Raw genomic sequence first — 8136 nt, 5'->3', positions numbered from 1 at the left:
CTTTAGGTTTTATAATGAGATCTTTAATCTCTTTTTTTGTTTAATTTTTATACATTTTGAGGCCTTTCATTCCTGTCTTCCATGTCTTTGCTTAACTGCGAAATACTGTTAAAATAAGTGCTTCAATGAATTTGTCTGCTAATTTTAACTTTTGTGTCTGATCTACTTCAATTTTGATTGATTTTTACTAAATGTGGGCCTGTTTTCCTACTTTTTAGTATGTCTGCTTATCTTTAATTGGCTCCCAGACATTGTGAATTTTTCTTTTACTGGGTGCTGAATAATTTTATTTTATATAAATGTTCTTGTACTTTAGAACACAGTTAAGTTTCTTGGCAACAGTTTTACTCTTTAGTACTAGGAAAAGTTTGAGCACTTAATCATATTCCAGTCTGATCACCCCCCACAGTGGATGTTCTTCACTCTGCCTACCCAATGCCCAGGAATGTTAAGAGTATCTAGTCTGTCTGGTAGAACACCTGCCATTTTCTTTTCTGAGTGAGTGTTGGGAACCTCTCAGATGATTATTTCTGAAGTCCTGGACAGTCTCCTTAAATATGTGTAATAATTAAGACTCTGCTGAATGCTCCTAACGGAACTTATGAGCTGTTGAGAGTCCTCCCAGTGCTTCTCGGGTGCCCTGATTCCTCCCACATCTCAGCTTTGTCTTCTCCATATTGAGAGTCTGTTGACTTTCTCCTGGTTTTTATCTCCCACACTCTGGCCAGAAAATTCTAAGGAAGTGGCTGGGATGCTTTATTTGCTATCTTTGACAACACATCCTTATTGCCTCCTAGGCTGCTTCTTTAAAACATTAATTTTCTGTTGTTTTTTTTTTTTCCTGGTTTCACATATTCATTGTCTCTGCCATGAGATAAAATCCAGTCCCTGCTACTCTGTTTTGGCCACCAGTGAGTATCCTCTACATTTTGCATTTTGCTAAAGGAAAATTGCTATAATTAAATACTAATTGTTAACTCTTCACATTATAATCAGTGAAACCACCATCAATGTTGGCTTTGACAAATCACCACTCCTTTTATGCCAAATCTCTCTATTGGTCACCTCACATTGAATGTGGTGAGATCCAAAGTAGGTTGGTTGGGAAAGAGACATGCTGCTGGGTTACCTTCAGAACAAATGCAGCCGTATCAAGAAAACATCTGGGAGAAGATGGCTAGGGCCAAGACAGCTTTGGGGCAAGGCCAAGGGTGTGAGAAGGAAGAGCATTGAGAGAGAGAATAGAAACAGAAGATAGAGGACAAAAATTGAGAGAAAAAGAGAGATAAGAAGAAGGAGTGGGAGGGAGAGAGGGAGAATCTTTTCATTTTACTACTCTTTACAGACATCTTTAATTCAGACCATGAACCATACAACTAATGAATATAAAATGACATTTTATATTTCCAGTATTTTAAGTTTGCATATTGCTTCCCAATTTCAACTACTTCTTAAAATTAATGCAGAAGTAGAAGTCAATAAACAAAATTAGATGGGAAGTTATTATGGATTTTGTATAATTGAAAATAAATAGTATTTTTTTAACATCCATATGTTGGTAACAGGTTCCTATGTGCAGGTTTCTAACAGGTTCCTATGTCCAGGAAAGTCATGGGTATTTTACATTCAACTGATTCAGACACAGTGTCTATTTGCTGTGCTAACTCATGCTGTTTGAAAAGTGAATTCAATTTATTCTCAGTTGGTGTTCAAGAACTGGCTCTAATCAAATACTTTTTTGTTTTGTTTTGCTGTTTGTTTGTTTCTCAGTTTTTATTTACTTTTCCACATTTTTATTGGTGCATTATAGTTGTATATATTGATGGAATTTTTTATTACACATTCAAATGTTTCTTATTTATTTATTTTACAAAACAGCCAAAATAATAAACATCATCAGAGGAAGTTCTAGGAGGATTCATAACCTAATAAATCTTTAAGGTTCATGCATATAATAGTAATTTTCTTCAGGATCCCATCTCCTATAAAAATAAAGAGTTAAAATGTTTCCAGAGTCATTAAGCTTTATGTGAATTATTTTATGCAATGATCCTTCATCAGAGGCTTTAAGATAGTATTCACTTGACCTCAAAATTCAATTATTATAAGTTGGAGTATCATTGTCAAAATAATTATAATTTTGAAACAAGCCATATTTAATTAAGCAATCATAGGACTGGAGAGTTCCATTCATAATAGATAGTTGGTAGATGGTGGTAAAGACAGTAAAAAAGGTGAATTCAGGTTCCTCTCTTGGCTTCTATTGTACCTGACTTAAGATAGGGTTCCTGTTATCAAAGAAGTTTAAGGAACGGATTCAGACAGAAGTACCTATAATTCTGTAAAATTCCACATCAAGTTCCCACAGTTCTGCCTCTGGAGAAAAATCAATTTCCATTCCAAGTGATGTAACTAACTCATCATCAAATTTTATCATTAAATAAAGACAGTATAGATAAAGAGAACATTGGTGGACTTCAGGTTTTTAATTTGGTCAGAGGCTCTGTAAGTCTTTCCAGATCTTGGGATCACAGTGTGGCAGAGCAAACCTGTGACACTGAGAGTGATAAAGTATATGGACACTAAGATACAGTGAGAAGAACCACGTGAGCACACGCCTGTAATTCCAGTGTCTTGGGAGGCTGAGGTAGGAGGATCGAAAGTTCAAAGGCAGCCTCAACAAAAGCAAGGTGCTAAGCAACTCAGTGAGATCCTGTCTATAAATAAAATACAAAATAGGCTGGGGATGTGGCTCAGTGGTCAAGTGCCCCTGAGTTCAATCCCTGGTACCTCCCCAAAAAAGATGCAATAAGCAAGGTTGATGATTCCTATCTTCTGGAGACTATGTTAAAAACCTTCTTCTGTATTATAGATTGCTTATATTTGGCACATACACCCTTTAAGGTAAAATAGAAAAAAACCCTTCAACATCACATCCTGGAGTGAAAACAGAAGGAGCTGTTCAAAAGACTCAGAACATCTATGTAAAAAGGGCAGAAAGTTTCAGACCATCAAAATAAGTCAACCTGGGGGAAAAATCAACCACCCCTCTTCAGCTATTAGAAGGAAATAATTCTAATTTTGAATAGCACTTATAAAAACATTTACTTGAAATTTGACCCTAATCATTACATAACTTAAAATATCACTCGGAAACAACGTAGTGGATCAATATGGTCCACAGGAGGAGTAGCACAGCTCACAGAGAAATGAGCTTCATTTTTTGAGCAACTAAAAATAAATAAACAAGCCGAGAATTAGAAGCAAAACAAGCAAGATGAACTAAATGAATGCACCTGGTAGCAGGCAGCCTTCATATTTTGTACAGGAGTGATAACAGAAAAACAAAATAAAACACACAGCTCCACTGCGGCTGTCTCCAATCCTCACCCTATTCTGGTCCATTCTCCAGGCAGCACCTACCTGGTGGGTGTGTATTTCCATAGAGCAACATTGGAACCACCTCCATCGCAAGCCAAGACCCGGTGGCCTGGGATTGCAAGCCAGGTAAACATCCCCAGGGAGCAGGGCTGTGTCAGGGTTCACTCCATCCAAGTATGTTTTAAATTAAATTCTCAAAAAAGTTTGAGTCCAGAGACATAAAGTTTTAACTACAATTCATGTGTTATTTAATTTGGAATATTTGAGTTTGCCTCATCCACAAAACAAAATGTACAAATTTTATTGAACTATAAGAATGTGTGTAGTTTTTAATTTCTGTGCTTACTGTATTGACTAGATACATGAAAAGCAAAGGATGACAGTGGCGTGTTTCGCTATCAACAGAAGAAGTGCTTGGGAATGATAAAAGAGAAGTTTGGTGTGAATGTTCTGCCTGTGTCCTCCTGTCCCCTGCTATTAACTGCAGATTCTCTTCTCTCAGGCTTGGCACTGCTGACATCCTGGGCTGGGTAATTTCTGTTATGGAAGTTGTCTTGTCACCGTAGGATGGTTACCAGCATCTCTCAACTCTACCCTCTAGATGCCAGGAACATTCCCAAGGGTGTCAATCACACTGTCATCAGATATAGTCAGATGTCCCTTGAGAGGAAATCACCTTCAGCTGAGAACCACTGGTTCATGTGTGAATGAGTAAGAATATTCACTTGTGCATTATTGGATCTTCTGCACCTGCTCACTATATGAACAATGTACCTGGGAAAATTCTCATCATAGAACAATTTCTGGCTTTAAATCGAATTTAGAACCAAAAATGAGGACAAGTGCATTGTGTCAGCTAATGAGTCATTACATGAGCTGATTCCTTGATGCTTGAGAGAGTTTTTACTGAGGACAGTGTCTGCACCCACACGTCTTTCTTTAGGGCGTAATGTCAGTGCTCCTTGGGGTCATTGCAGTTGAGAAAATGAGAGATTTTGTCAACACAGTCACCCTCTACCTGTGGCGGAGTGGAGGATACTAATGGGAGGTGGACATTATCCTACATTCCTTTGACAATTTGTGATGGGTTTCAAAGCTACTCTCGAGTAGTTGTGTGTGTGTGTGTGTGTCCTCTCCTACAGAATGGGAAGACAGTGAAAATGGGAACAGACCATATGCAACTTTACAATCTTACTGACATAGTATAAAATCACAGCACACAGTTGATGCTTAGTAGTATATGTTTGTTTGTTGACTAAGATCATAAACTTTAGATGTTATTATTGAATAAAAGCATATCATAGAGAAAGTGTCCAGAAACTATATCTTATATTTATGACTAGCTATTGGTACATGAATCAAAAATAAAAGATTAGTAAATAGAGTCTTGCTGTCTAGCAAGATATAAAATTATAGGTATGGTTAGACTTCAACATAATTTTAGTTGTAATATATAGAGCATACCACTTATTTAAATTTATAGAAAAACAAAAAATTATAAAAATATATATGTATTTACTTATGCAAATTTGCATATCCCTCTGGGAAGTAATAGATATGTCTTTCTTCTGAGTAAGAAAGAAAGACAAAAGAATCCAAAGGCAAGTGTACCCCTAGGGCTCCATTTAAGATATAGCACATTAATTATAAATATGTCATTGATAATTAAAGATATGATGTACACTTGTAGGAGTGTAAAGGGAAGACAATAAATAGCAGTTTAGAGTAGGTGAGGCACTTGGTTGTGCCTTAGGTCAGTAAATTCTCAAATCCCTTCTAAAAACAATGATATCCTCCCTCTTCAGGAAGTTGATGATCTAACTGCTGGTGATCATGGAGTCCATTCACAGCAAATCACAAGTCCAACCCTGAAACCGCACCTCAAAATCCTCTGCCCCTTTTATGTGGAAAGTCACATTTTATCCTAGCTGCCATGGCACTACATGGGATCTTGATCCAACAGGGAGGGAATACATTTCACCATTGAACCATGATTTGGGGAGTGTAAACCATTTTCCAGACCCACTGTACTAAGAAATCTCTTGGGGGTGTGAATTTGAAGAGGTTTCTCTCTTAAACCATTCAGAAACCCACAGTGACATCTCTGTTCTTAGCATGTCATCCACAGCATAGTCAATCCTGAGCAGAGCAAGAAGTACAATTTAACATGATTTCAGTAAACCTTTGTAAAAACTTAAGTTTATTAATATCGCTTATATTACTTGACTGATTTCTGTTGTCACAAATTCATTTGAAAGTCCTTTCACATACGCACAGTACATATACAAGATAATTTGCTATAGCATAAAAATCCATCTTTTCTTTAAATATTGCAACAGAGGTTTTATAATTTTACTAGCTTAAATTTCAAAAACCAAATAGCATGGACTAGAAATAATTGGTGTTGTGAAAAGAGAAGTTCTGCTCTTAAGATCTAGCACCAGGGAGGAGGAAATGGCCTAACAAGAGAACATAAGGGCTGTGAGTAAGAAACTGGTACAAAATGTGGGACTCATGATAGATTAATAGATTATATTTGCTCTTACCACAAATAATAAAAATAAAAACAATGTATCACATATAACATGATGGATATGTTAATGTACACCTCTATATTAACCATTTTACTATCTCTGTATATCCCACATTATGCTGCATACATTAAATATATGCAATAAAATTTATTTTTTAAAAAATACAGCATCAATGATAGTAACTGATCTTTATGTATTGGCAAAGTAAACAAAATTGTTGTTAAGGATGTCTAATGAGATTGTGCACAAACCTGATGTTTAATCATTTCAGTGGGTGAAAAATGTGTTAAGGGGTTAATTAAAGAATCTACTTAAGGAAATTACAATTTAAATACATATACATTACACATGTTAACTATCAAATGGCTGAATTATATTAAAAAATTCTGTCCCATTATCTTCTATATACATTTAGACATCATCTTTTGTTTTTGACAATGGTTAAATCAAGTGGAATAGTATATTTTGTGTACAACATTTACAGCAGTTACATAGATACATAAATCACCTTTTTCATCTACATGTAATAAAGAAGATTGAGATATGGGCTCTGTATCTTTACTGAGAAATGCCACATACGCTGCTCTGATAAGAGGGATTGAGTTGATTGTCCAGAGTCATACAAACACCAGAGGAAAAGGGCCAGTATCTGATCCATTTGCTTTTCCTACAAAGCTCATGCTTAAATACTTCTCTACTATCTAAAATTCTATCAAGATTTAGAAGTGTTCCAGTGAATGCAATTTCTCCTTCTATAAGATGACTTACAAAGAATTTTCTAGCAGGTTTATAATTTCTAGAGATGAGAAATATTTCCCAGATGGCAAAGAATGAGGAAGCAGTCTAAGATAAAGCATTATTCTGAACGTGGAAGCGTACAGATGAGACCATAGGTTACCCAGGTGTCACTAGTGCATGGCTTCCTGGGAAGCTCCAGGTAGATATCTGAGCAGTCTTCCACTTCCTAGTGAGAGGAAGGCTGACTCCCTTGGAGGAGTTCAACAAGGTTTGGCTACTTACCAGCTTTGACATAAACACATTCAAGGCATAGACACATGACATCCAATCCACATTTTTCCCTGTATGCTTAGGGGCCACACAGCCTGCCTGATCATAGAGTTTGTGAACATGCGCTTGTTTTATCTTTTCTTTCTGACAAGGTGAGGTTGGTCTTTGACATGCCATCGCACAATTGTCACTCTGTGGTGCTTTTCTCCGTGATACCTTCCATCCCTTCCTTCTCATAATTGACCTCCTCTTATCTTAAGGATAAACCCTTTAGAGTTGGGCAAGTTTTTTCTTCTTGCCTATTTTGTGTTTAACCATATTAAATTAACCTACAAACTTTAGTCAGAAGGAACAAATCTAAGACCAAATATTGAACTGCACAGGCTTTACGCTTGAAATATCTCTTCTCTCATTCCGTATTGATCATGTTAGTAAGTCCAGATTTTTCCAACATAGTTCATTTGTTACCAGAAAGATCAGTTCATTTATTGCAAAATTATTTTATTTGCTTGTAACAAATACTACAGCACAAATAATTCCATGAGTCTGGTGTGTGTTTGGACTAAACTGGTGTCACTCACAGCCCAATTCCAATATGTACCTATTTGTGTAATGCCAAATATAATTAATTGTGATACAATGCAGGTATTTTGGAATCAACACACAAGAGGGACATATAGTTGAGGAAAGTCAATTGTGTCAAATGTTTGGATACAGAATATAAATTCATCGTATACATCCAAATTACTTAAAATAATTTTGAATCAAAGGTAAATATGCAAGTTGAGTTTTATGTGCAATATGGGATATAAGTTATAAGCTGGAATTGTACAGTGCACATCCAGTGGGAACAGATGTAATGATAATGTTTTATGTGCTGTGAATATTAGCATAAGCAAACTTAATTTGCTTTTTTTACTTTTTTTTTTCCCAAGTGTAGGCAAACCTTTAGGAACCACTTAGGAAAATATTTGCTTGTTTAAGTAAGAATCAATCTGGGGCATTTATAAGGCAAAAATGTTAATATTGAAATATTTTCTTCCAATATTGAAGCAAGAAAAATGGTAAGTGTTAGCAATTGAGAATTTTCCTTATTTTAAAACATACACAAATAAAGTATGTAGATAATCACATGAAAAAAATAATAAAGCTTCATCAGGAGATTATCTAGACAGGAGAGCCCACAAGCCATTGACAGGCCTTATGGAGGACT

This window comes from Marmota monax, unplaced genomic scaffold, assembly GCF_021218885.2.
Source record: "Marmota monax isolate L192 unplaced genomic scaffold, Marmota_monax_Labrador192_F-V1.1 WCK01_AAM20220418_F8-fsc00071, whole genome shotgun sequence".
In the NCBI taxonomy this organism is placed as follows: Eukaryota; Metazoa; Chordata; class Mammalia; order Rodentia; family Sciuridae; genus Marmota; species Marmota monax.
Note: the sequence above shows the minus strand (reverse complement) of the source record.